Source organism: Mustela nivalis, assembly GCF_964662115.1.
Source record: "Mustela nivalis genome assembly, chromosome: 10".
Lineage (NCBI taxonomy): Eukaryota > Metazoa > Chordata > Mammalia > Carnivora > Mustelidae > Mustela > Mustela nivalis.
In genome coordinates, this window is record NC_139029.1 from 21,792,143 (window position 1) to 21,803,400 (window position 11,258).

Genomic DNA, 11,258 nt, shown 5'->3' on the forward strand with positions numbered 1-11,258 from the left:
CACGGACGGGTAACAATACCACTTCTTAGTAAAAGGCATCATCGAAATGGCACCTGTGGTCTTAAAATAGCTGTCCCCTCAGTTAGAGGGGTGTCAGGGGTGGGGGAAATCCACAGACCCTTGAAGGAGGCAAACCCGGTTCACTCCTCACCTTTGACCCTGCTAAGCGGTGCAGCCTAGGGCCAGGCTCACCACCTCTCTCGGTTTCCTCATGTGTAAAATGGGTACGGCAGTAGGTTGGCCTTTCTTGCAAAATCACTATAAAGATTAAGATAATGGGGGCGCCTGAGTGACTTGGTTGGACGAGTGTCCAGCTCTTGGTTTCAACTAGGGTCGTGGGATTAACCCTGCTTCGGGTTCCACACTCAGCACGTGTCTGCTTCTCCTTCACCCTCCCCTTCCGTTCCTCCACTACCCCGACCCCCATCTCCCGCTCTGTGAGGCATCTATCCCTCCCCCAACCCACCCCTTTCCCCACTGCCAGACATACTTCCTCAAGGCTGATTCTGAACACACCCTCTCCGGCTCAAGAACTTTCAGCGGCTCCCCATGGCCTGTAGGACCCTTTCTCAGCAGCCACTAAGAGGACAGCAGAGGCTGTCCCTCTGTCTGCGCCCGGGCAGGAAAGCCAGGACCTCCTCTGAGGTCTTCTGGATCCTACAGAGGGGCGCAGCTATGAGGCCCAGAGCCCCCGCACATGCAGTCCCCCACCCCCCAAAGATACCTCGGCTCTGAGGGCCCAGGGATACAAGCCTGAAGATGTCACGGCTTCACCGGCCTCGGCTCCACCCCATTCCCCTAAAACCCCACTACACTGGAGGGAAACGTGGGGGTGTTTGTGGTTGGACAAGTGTGCTATTTCCCATGGGGCTAATCTGATGTTGACATTTTCCACCCCACCCCTCAGCCGCTTTGCTGAGCAGCTCGGCTGTGTGCTCCTGCTGGGGAGGGCAGGAGTGGGGGGCCGGGGGGGCGCCGAGCTCTGCTCTGGAGGGGTTTTCCAGAGATGGCAGCGGGCACTGCTGAAGGGGCACCTTGGCAGAGCACCTCGAGAGGGTCGGCCTGCCACATGCCTCGTCCCATCTCACCCTGTGAACATGCTGTTCTTGTCCCCATTTTACAGACTAAGAAACTGAGGATCCCCGTGGTGAACTGGTTCGCTGCGAGTACCTTCAGAATTGAGGTTTGGGCTTGAAGTGCTTTATACTTTCCTCCACACCATGAGGCCTCCTAATGCTGCTCAGGACTCTGAGATCATGACCTGAGCTGAAGGCAGAGGCTTAACCCACTAAGCCACCCAGGCGCCCCGGCTGACATTGCTTTCTTAACCCTTCTCCCTATGGGTAAAGGACTACTCTTGCCATTCACTTTTTTTTTTTTTCAAGATTTTATTTATTTATTTGACAGACAGAGATCACAAGTAGGCAGAAAGGCAGGCAGTGGGGTGGGGAAGAGCATTCACTTTTTTTAAAAGGTTTTGTTTATTTATTTAAGAGAAAGAGAGAGAGCACGAGCAAAGGGAGGGGCAGAGGGACAGGAATGGGACAAGCAGACTCCTGGCTGAGCCCGGAGCCCAAAGCGGGCTTGATCCCAGGACCCTGAGATCATGACCTGAGCCAAAGGCAGACCCTTAACCAGCTGAGCCACCCAGCCCCCCCCCCCCACTTTTTTTTTTTAAAGATTTAATTTATTTTAGAGAGAGAGTGTGTGTATGTGCGAGCCTGGCACAGGGCTCCATGTCATGACCCTGAGATCATGACCTGAACTGGAATCAAGAGTTCAATGCCCAAACAGCTGAGCCACCCAGGCACCCTGCCATTCATTTTTTTTAATTGATTTTGCATAGATAACAAAGGCACATGATATAAAATTTAAAGAACAGAAAATAATACAAAATGAAAAATGAGCATTCATCCCCCCCAACCCAATATCTACCCCATCACCCTCTCCTGGGGCAACACTATTACCTAGTTTCCGGTGTTTCCTTCCGGAGATTACTATGCGTATACAAACACAGCCATATACATACCATTACCAGAAATGTAGTAGCATATCTACTACGACAATAGATGCCATTGTATATGCGTCAATTTCACACTGTTCAGGGACATGTGTGAGACAAACCCCTAAAAGCTGAATTACTCAGTTAAAGGACATGGACAGGCCAATTTTGATCATTAAGGACAAATTGCTCTTCACAGAGGTTGAACTGACATATACTCCCACAAGCAATGTAAGAGCGCCCGTTTCCCACATCCTCGCCAACACAGTGAGTTATCAAACTTTGAATCTTTACCAGTATGATAGATGAAAAAATGGCTTGCCTTGCAGTCAATTCATTTTATAAGTTAAGACTATCTTCATGTGTTTAGGAGCCATTTGTGTTTCTTTTTCTATAAACTGTCTGTATCCTTTGTCTGTTTTTTTCTGTTCATTGGTGATCTGTTTCCTGTTGATTTGAAGGTACTCTTTACATATTAAGGAAGTTAATATTTTGTCAGTAATGTAAGTTGCAAGTATGTTCACAGAGTTTATCTTTTGGCTTGCCAATGAGTTTTTTTCACCATTTTTAAAGAATCCTTGAATGTATTGGTATTTTAGGTTATAGTATCTGTTAAAATGTCAGGTTATAAAACTATTCCTACCTGGCTTTTTTCTAGTACTTTTATGCCATTGTTTCTGTGTCATTTCCTCTTCTCAATTACTTGTGTGCCCTGGTTTGTACCACTTTTCAGGCCCTGATTATATTGTCTCTTCTTTCTGCTTGTGTGTTAGTCTGGAGTGGAGGCTGAGTCAGGCAAGGGAGAAGCTAGACACGGAGTTGGTATCCATTATGTGTGTCTACAGGCTGCCTGGGTTCCTGGAAGGGAAGGAGTAACAGATACACAGGAGGCCACGTGCTGTGCGGGAAAGAGCATTGTACAAGAAGCCACTTCTGTTTTCCTCACCTTGTGTCCTGACTTATTTTTCCGTGCCTCAGTTTACACGTTGTATGAAATCAGACATCTCCCCTGCCATGGGTATTCAGTGGCTACTTGTGGAAGGATATTAAACAGAAAAAGCAGAGAGATTGTACAAAGAGGAACAGTAGGGACCTCCAGAACCAGCTCGGCTCCTAGGCCACAGTGCACCCTCCTCTTCTCTAAGAGTCAGATTGAGAAGCCCGCCCTAGATGCCCACCAAGCTCCCTTCCTGCTCCTTATCTCTACCCACTGCCGAGCTCTTTATTCTTTGCGTCTGGTGGCTGGAGTTCAGCCTGAGTTGTGGCAATCAGGGAAGACCTCCAGGAGGAGGAAGACCTCCAGCCAGGCTCTGATGGACTGAGACCTGAGTCTTGAATGCAGCCTGGGAGCCAAGCTTGAGAGGAGGGGTTTGTATTGAGCCCCTGCTTTGTAACACACAGACTTACCTTACTTGGCAATTGTTACTACCACCCAGTGAAACCAGCAGGACTGGATTCCCATTTTACAGATGAGAAAACTGAGGCTTTGAGAGGTTGAATAATTCACCCAGCCAGTACGTGAGAGAGCTGGGCTCGAATGCAGGCTGAGGATGAGCAGAAGCTTGTTCCTGGCTTCTTCAAGGGCTTGGTGGGGGGATCAGGGAGCCTGGGCCAGGGTGAGGACAGTGGTTGGTGGCCCATGGCTCTCCTTCAGGGCAGGAGGGTGGGTGGGAGAAGCATCCAGAGCTGGGAGACAGGAGGCCAAGGGCCCACAGATGAGGCAGGAGGTGGGCGGGCCAGGTGCACAGCCCCACAGCTGGCCCCACACAAAGGCTGGAACAGGGACCACATCATTTCCAGGCTGGCCCGGCCCACTCCCTGCTTCTTGGCCCATGCGTCCGCCGAGGCTTGCAGAGCTCATGGCAGGGTTTCCCTGGGCCTGGGTGCTGCAGCCCCGGCCAGCCCTCCATCTCCACTACAGTCCTATGACAGGGACAGAAAGCAGGGGTCCGTCCTTCTGCCTCAAGCCAGCTACTCGAGCAAACAATCGGGGGACCAGCAAAGTCCGGCAAAGCCCGCAATTCCTGTCCCTGTGGCACTGAGGGTGCTCTGGCACGGGACACACACCTTCCCATCCCACGGCCCTCACCCCGGCCGGCGCCCCACAGCAGCTCCCATCACACACCCACCTTCCGTGCCTGCCCCCCAACTCTTGAGTTCGAGAACCTGATTTACTGCGGTGGACGCTGTGAAGCTCAGAGCGGGCCGTGTCCTGGGAGAGGGGGTATGACGGAACGAGGGGAGGAGTCCTGGGGCCCCACAGTGGAACGGACTAGAACTCGGGATTCCTAACTCCCACTCCCGTGCTCGCTGACCTGCCTTTTGCCATCTCCCGGAAGCCCCAGGAGGAGAAGCAGAGACACCACGCCCCCGCAAAAGGAAAAGCATGGAGACATGAATGTTCTTCGGACGGCTGGTCCTACAGCTCACACTGTGACCCAAGGCCGGTCCCGGCCACCTCCAGGCCCCAGCTCCCCCGGCCCCACAGGCGGAGCTGGGCCCAGTGACATCAAGGGCTCCTTTGAGCACCTGAGTCCGCCTCTCCTTCTCCCTCCCAGAAACCACAGGGGACAAACGGCCCCGTCCCTGGACCTGTTCCGCACGAGCTCATATTGACGTAGGGCTGTTGCCTTTGGCCATGCACGGAGGCTGTGTTTGCTCTGGCAGGACCCCCAGCCTGGCTCACACCCCTCTGGGCTTCAGCTGAGCTGGCCAGGCCGGGAGGGGCCAGGTGGAGCCCGCGGGCCCCATGGGCTGGGAGGCCAAGTGGAGACCACGAGAGGCCCAGGGCACAGTCCCACGACTCCCATCCACCCAGTTTTGAAAGCTTCTAGTGTGTTTAAAAAAGAAAAAAATGAAGAACAGCCCAAACACAGTTATAAAACACCTGGGGTTTTTTAATGTTGTGTTTCATAAATAAACTCTCTCGGCGCCTACACACACTGTTCCCCCTCATGTGGGAACCACACCGCCAACTTAAACTCGAGACCTTTCCTTGAAGAAACGGCTGATTCCAGGGTTGGGCCAGGGATGGAACGAGGTAACAGAACGTCTTTTGGTGCCAGGAAGTTAGGAAGTGTTCGAGAATGACGGGGACACAGGAGACGGCGTCTGGAGAGAAAGGCCTCGCCAGCGCCTTTGGAGCAGCAAAATAAAAAAACGTGAGTAACATGCTCTCATGCCCTGAACACAGTCCTCGCTGTGGAAACCCTAAGTCCTTGCTGACGTGAATAAACGAACAAACGAATTAAAAGTTTGATGAGTAAGGGCCAATTTACATGGTCTCAAGGTCCCTCCCTGCGAAATGCGGGGGTCGGGGGGCGAGGTGCAGGCAGGCAGGCGGACCCCGGTCAGTGGATCTGGGGGACTTCATCAGCGTTATTTGTGGGGACAAGGTCCCTGCAGGCAGGAAAGAGACACTAACTATCAAAGGGCTGGGTCTGCACTGGAACAACTTAACCTCCCATGGTTAAGGGGCGTAGCTTTTAGTGCTGTACTTGCAAGTTTCCTATGTATGTTTGAGAGGGTTAGAAAAGAAGAGGGTGGAGCCAGGGTGGAGGGGGCGGGTCATGACTCTGTTTCCAGCCCAGACACCCAGTAGAGGCCAGAAGGAGAAACAAGCTGCCTCAAGAAAAGCCACCTCCCCCTGCCCCCCTGATCTCCTTGTGTTCCAAGCACCTCCAGCAAATGTCCAGAGAGGGCACAGCCCTGCCTGAGGCCACACAGCCAGGAGGCAGCCAGGCACCTGCAGCTGCCTTCATGGTGTGCTCCTCTCTCCCCACTCAAGACTTTGGAGGCCTCCCCGGGATGGTGGGCAACTGCTCCTTCCTCGGGGCGGGCAGTAGACAGAGACGGAGCCCGCCCTTTGATCCCCCTTATCTGCACACCTGTTAGTTAAGTTTGTTCTCCTCTCTAGGCCGCCATCCCCCATCTGGACCAAGGTATAAGCTCAGTCTCTTTGATGCTCTTGCTAGTGGCTTTCTATGCAGCCAGGGGCAAGGACTTGGGTTTGATCGCTCCACCTCCGACCTACTGGTCGACCTCGTCCAGGTCACTTAACCTCTCTGTGTTTACTTCCTTGTCAGCACGTGGAAGGATAACAAGTTCAAATACCTACCAGTGCCTCTCTCCGTGGAATTTCCTGGGTCCCCACCCTGCCTCCCGCCATGCCGTGCCTCCTCTCCAGTCCCCACGAGGCAGCTGGGTGTGCTGCTGACCTAGGGAATAACACAGAAGAATGCAGACAACACAGGAGTCCAATTCCTTGGCTTCTGAGTACAGAAAATGGGGAAGCCCGCGCACTGAGCCAGAGGAGTCCTCCAGCCTTAAGAGCAGGTGGACTTCTAAGCGACAGAGGAGGCAGGCCAGGAGCCGTGGTGGGAGCTGGGAGGCTGGGGGTCCCTGGGCCTCTGTGCTGCAGTCAGAGTTCACCACATGGCTCTGGAGACCTAAGACAGAGGGAGGGACCCAGGATCAGCCGAGAGCAGAGGTACTTACTGCCTGGCGCTGGAGCCAAGGACACGGCCCTCCGCCCCCTGGCAAGTGCCCCGAGAGCTCTCTCCCCAGAGGGGCAGGTGCAGGACCATGTCTCCCCTGTGCCCTTGGAGGCACAGGCAGAACAATGATCCAGGGACCCAGGGAGAGTCTCCACAGGACACTGTGATCAGGAACAAGGGAGGACCCAGCAGGACCCCGCAGGGAGTAGACAAGAACAAGGACAACAGACACAGAGTGACAATGTCGGGGTCTCATGGGCCCAGTGTCCCAGGGCCACCTAAACCCCCAGACCTTAGGCAACCCAGAGGCTAGGGGACCAACAGTGACTACTAGGTGGTGATGTTCTCATGACTTCGGGGCCGAAGACACTAAACAGGAATTTGGGTCAGTCCAGAAAACAGAACGAACACTGCCTTCCTCACACATCTGTGTTTGCAAATCACGACTGCTCCCCAGCCCATGTTCTGGGAGAGAAGCGAACAGGCCAGCGGCGGGCTTGAAGCAGACCCCCACCGGCTGGGGAGGCCAGCCCGGCCCCCGCACCCCTCCCCGTGCTCAGCAACGGTCTCAGCCGGCTGCAGTGGAGGTGTTCACATCCCGGCCACTGGAGAGTCCCAGCAACCAGGGGGAACTGTGGCAGTTGCCTCTGTTTTCAGAGCTCCTGTTTACCGGCAAATGCTTGGCACGGGGTGGTCAGGACATCAACAAAGATTCTACAGCGGGTTTAGGAAGCAGCTGCTGCTGCCGGGCTGTTTTCCTAACAGAGACAAACGGGTCCGGCCCCACCTCCGAGCCCTGTCCCTTCCCTGTCCCACTGCTGGGGTCGGGTTTGAGGGGATCATCAAAGCCGTCCTCTGTGAGGGACCCCCTAAAACAGCCTTTTCTTGAGGATGCTACCCTGGAAGATTTGCAAGGCCCTGAAGGAGGCCAGCCAGACCTTTTCGGGCTTTCCCAGGTGAGCCAGGAACACGTCGGTCTCCAGGCAGGACCCAGAGCTAGCAGTAGGGTAACGAGTCCCCCACTGGGGCAGCCAAGCCAAGAGGGAGAGGCACCCCCGGGCACCCGGACACTTATCTGGAGCCAACTACGCAAGGCCTAAAGCACTTCCAGAGGGAAAATTCCAGAGTTGTTTTGTCCCGTCCCATGGGCTGGTCTGCATTTGTCATCGACCGACAGGGAAATGGCTTTCTTCCTGGTCTCGAGCTACCTGGAATGGCCCGTCACACACCGCCGAGGCCTCACAGCCAAGTGACACTGGGATCCTTTGTGTTATTTTATTTTTGTTTTTAATTTACTTTGGTTCAGGATGCCCCTCCTCGGCCCAGAGGCCACACTGCCATCCATAGAGCAGGACACTTCAGGATCCTGAGCTCATGCCACCCAGCCCGGGCTTAGGGAATCCGAGGCCTCTGCCGGATTCCGGCCACTGACCGGCCACGGAGCCAAGCGGAGTGATGAATGAGGGTGAGTGGGGGATTTCCAGGCCTCCCTGGTGGGGGGCAGTTTATTTGGATGAGGACAGAGAGCCCTGACTAGGTGCCCCAAAATAATTCACGTGGCCAGGGCTGGGAGCCAACCCCTCCATGGAAAATTTAAATTAATTCTTCTTGGCTGCAGGTCCAGACCTCCTGAGGGGCCACCTGGAATCACCTGATTGCTGGTTCCAGAAGCCCAAGGAAGCCCATCCTCAGTCTCTGGGCTCCCTTGTGGAGCCAGAGGTCAGGAAATGTCCCCACGAGGATGGCCCAGCTGCCAGCTCCTCGGACTGCCCAGATGTCCCACCTCCAGCATCGCGCAGGAGGGGAAACTGAGTCCAGAAAAGGCAGACTAAAACCCTACGCACAGAAGGGAGGTTTGCCCAGTGCAGGTGTCGGGCACTTCCCTAAGGGCAAATCAGCTGGGTCAGTGGGCATTGAGGGATGAATCGGGGAGCAGAATGAGGGAGCTGCCAAAGTTCAAAGACAGGGAATCTCAGCTTGAGTCAGCGATGGGCCTTGCAGGGGCCCCACCAGTGCATGTGCGCGCAGGAAAGACAAGAGGATGAGAAAGACCTGCCCAGAAGCAAGGCAGGCAAAGGCAGAGGTGGGGGCACACGACCCCCGCCCCACACCACTTGGCAAACCACAGAACCCTCAAAGCACAGATCTTGTTTCATAGCAAAAGGCCATCCCCAGGCCACACGGTGGGACAATGGCAGAGCTGGGCTTGAGCCCCATCCCTGATCCTGAACAGTGTGTCCTTCCCATGACCTGACGCTGTCTACCCAGGGGCTGAGGGAGCCAAGAATGGGCCCCAGGGACCCCACCTCTGCCCTGCAGCACCCTGCACTTGGACCTCGGCTGGAAAGGGTCTGGCCTTGGAAATTTTCTTGTTCCCCAGAGTCGTCAGGGAAGAGAGAGCCTGGGGCCTCAGAGTCAGACGGATGGAGCTCCACTCGAGGTTTGCTGACGGCCACGGCCAACGTCGCTGAGTTCCCGCCGGCCGGGTGCAGCATCTCCATCCCCCAATACTCGGAAGGAAGTGCTGGTATCACCCCCACTTTACAGATAGGGTTCCAGGGCACAGAAGATAAGCACCCTGCTCAAGGTCACCCAGTATTAAGGGACCAGTCCAGGAGGTCAGCGCCGGGTTCTCTGACCCCAAAGTCGTCACCAACTGCTTCCGTCCTCAGGTAAGACACCAACCCTCCGCCCAACCCCCAGCCTCGGACTCTCACAACTACAGTGACTCCTAAGGGGGGCGGTGGGTGTGATTATCTGCTTATCAGGGACTTTTCCTAGCCAGAGAGCCTGTGTGCCCTGAAGCCCCCATCCCCTTGACCTTCCCCAGGTCTCCGGCACCAAAGACCTGGCCTAGCCCCTCTGGCCCAGCAGGGATTCAGGTGAACTGGGGCTGCTCCAGGAGGCCTGGCGAGGGCAGGGACTGGGCAGCCAGGGGAACACAGGCCCACTTCATCCTCTGCTCAGCCTGCTGGACCCTCCCTGCCCTTCCAGGACCCACTGGGAACTTGGGGTTTGCATACATCTGATTAGCATAAACTAGCAGCTACCAGCAGGAGGGAGGAATGCTGCATTCCAGGGGGACCCAGTCTTGTTTTTGGAAACCTTATGGAGTTCTGCTGAGGGCTCCCTTGTTCCGAGGCCACTGGATGGCGGACGGGTGTTTGTGTACCTGGCAGAGCCCCTCCCAGCCCCTGGTGAGCCCACGGCCCAGAGGCTCCAAGGATAACACAGAGGGAGAGAGCATGATGCTTGAGAGGGTGCCGGATGCCTCAAGGAACGTGGTGTCCTCAGACTCCAGACCCTCACCCAGGGCTCTCAACACACTGAGAGAGACCTCTGTCCCAGGTAGTGGGGTTTGCAGGGGAAGTGACCCAATGGCCTCTTCCAGTTTGCCCAGCCAGGGAGCAGGCCAGGGCTACCCCCACAGAGCCCTTTTAGCCGGGCACTCCAACCCACGGTTCCTTTGTGATGAAGCAGATCCGATCTTCCAAGAAAAAGTAGTGGGATCTTCCATCCCAAAAGGCCCACTGTGTGCCATGACCAGGGCTGGGTGCCTTCTGTGTCATGAAAGGACCCACGAGTGACATAAGGGCACGGAGATAGCTTTTTTCTCCCAAATACCCCCTTCCCTCTGCCTCCGATAATCGGCAATCTTTAGAGTCGTTCTTTAGATGAACTAAGAGGGGGAGCCCTGGAACCAGACGAGGTTCAAACCCCCGCCGCACCGCTCACCAGCTGCGTGCCTCTCTGCTTCAGTGCCTTTCCCTGTAAAATGGGGTCATTGTGGTGAGCAGTCAGTAAAGTCCAAGATCAAGGCCCCTGTGGGTTCAGTGTCTGGTGAGCACCTGCTTCCTGGTTTGTAGACAGCTGTCTTCTCGAAGGTCCTCACGCGGCAGAGGACAGGGGAGTTCTCACGGTCCCTTTTTAAGGGCACTAATCTTATTCCTGAGGGCTCAGCACTCTTGACCTAATCAGCTTCAGAAGGGGAAGCTCCTCACACCGTCACCTTGGGGGTTGTTCCAACATATAAATGGAGGGGGGGTCCACAAATATTCCACCTAGAATGCAGAGTGTCCTGGGGTTGCGGGGAGCTGCTTGGGGATGGAGCCCAAAGCCACAGCCTAGTCCCAGGGTCCAAGGAGGAAGGGAGGGAAGGAGCTTTGCCTCCTCGTCTGTCCTCGTCCTGTCCCTCCTGGAACAACACGTTGGCCCTCTGTTGGATGGCTACGGAAGAAGAGAGAGAGCCTGGGTCTGAGCTCCAGTGCCGCCATTTTCTGAACAGCCCACTTCTCTGAACTCAGTTTCCTCACATGTAAACTGGGGATAATAGTCCTTATCCGAGTACATTAGCATGAAATAGACTGTCCCAATGAGAGCCCTCAGCGCCCATTTAGCACCCTGCCAACGTCCAGTACACCATCCCTCCACACCCCACCCCACACACACACAGAGCACTGATGGCCTCAACCCTCCAGGAAGTCAAAGTGCCTCAGACATGAAGGAACTTCCATGTTCTCGAGGGATCCCCAGGGCAGGGATGGCAAACCCCATTTTAGAGATGGGGAAACTCAGGGAAACTGAGGTTCAGAATGATTCAGTCTCAGCTATTCATGGGACACAGCTTGTTCCAAGGTCACACAGCTGGTTTATGGGACCTCTCAAACTTTGACGCAATTGCCCCACGTCCCCACGTTAGGGCTGAGAGCCCACGTGGGAGAGATGAGGGTCAGGCAGGTGGAGTGGGTCTAATGGGAGGG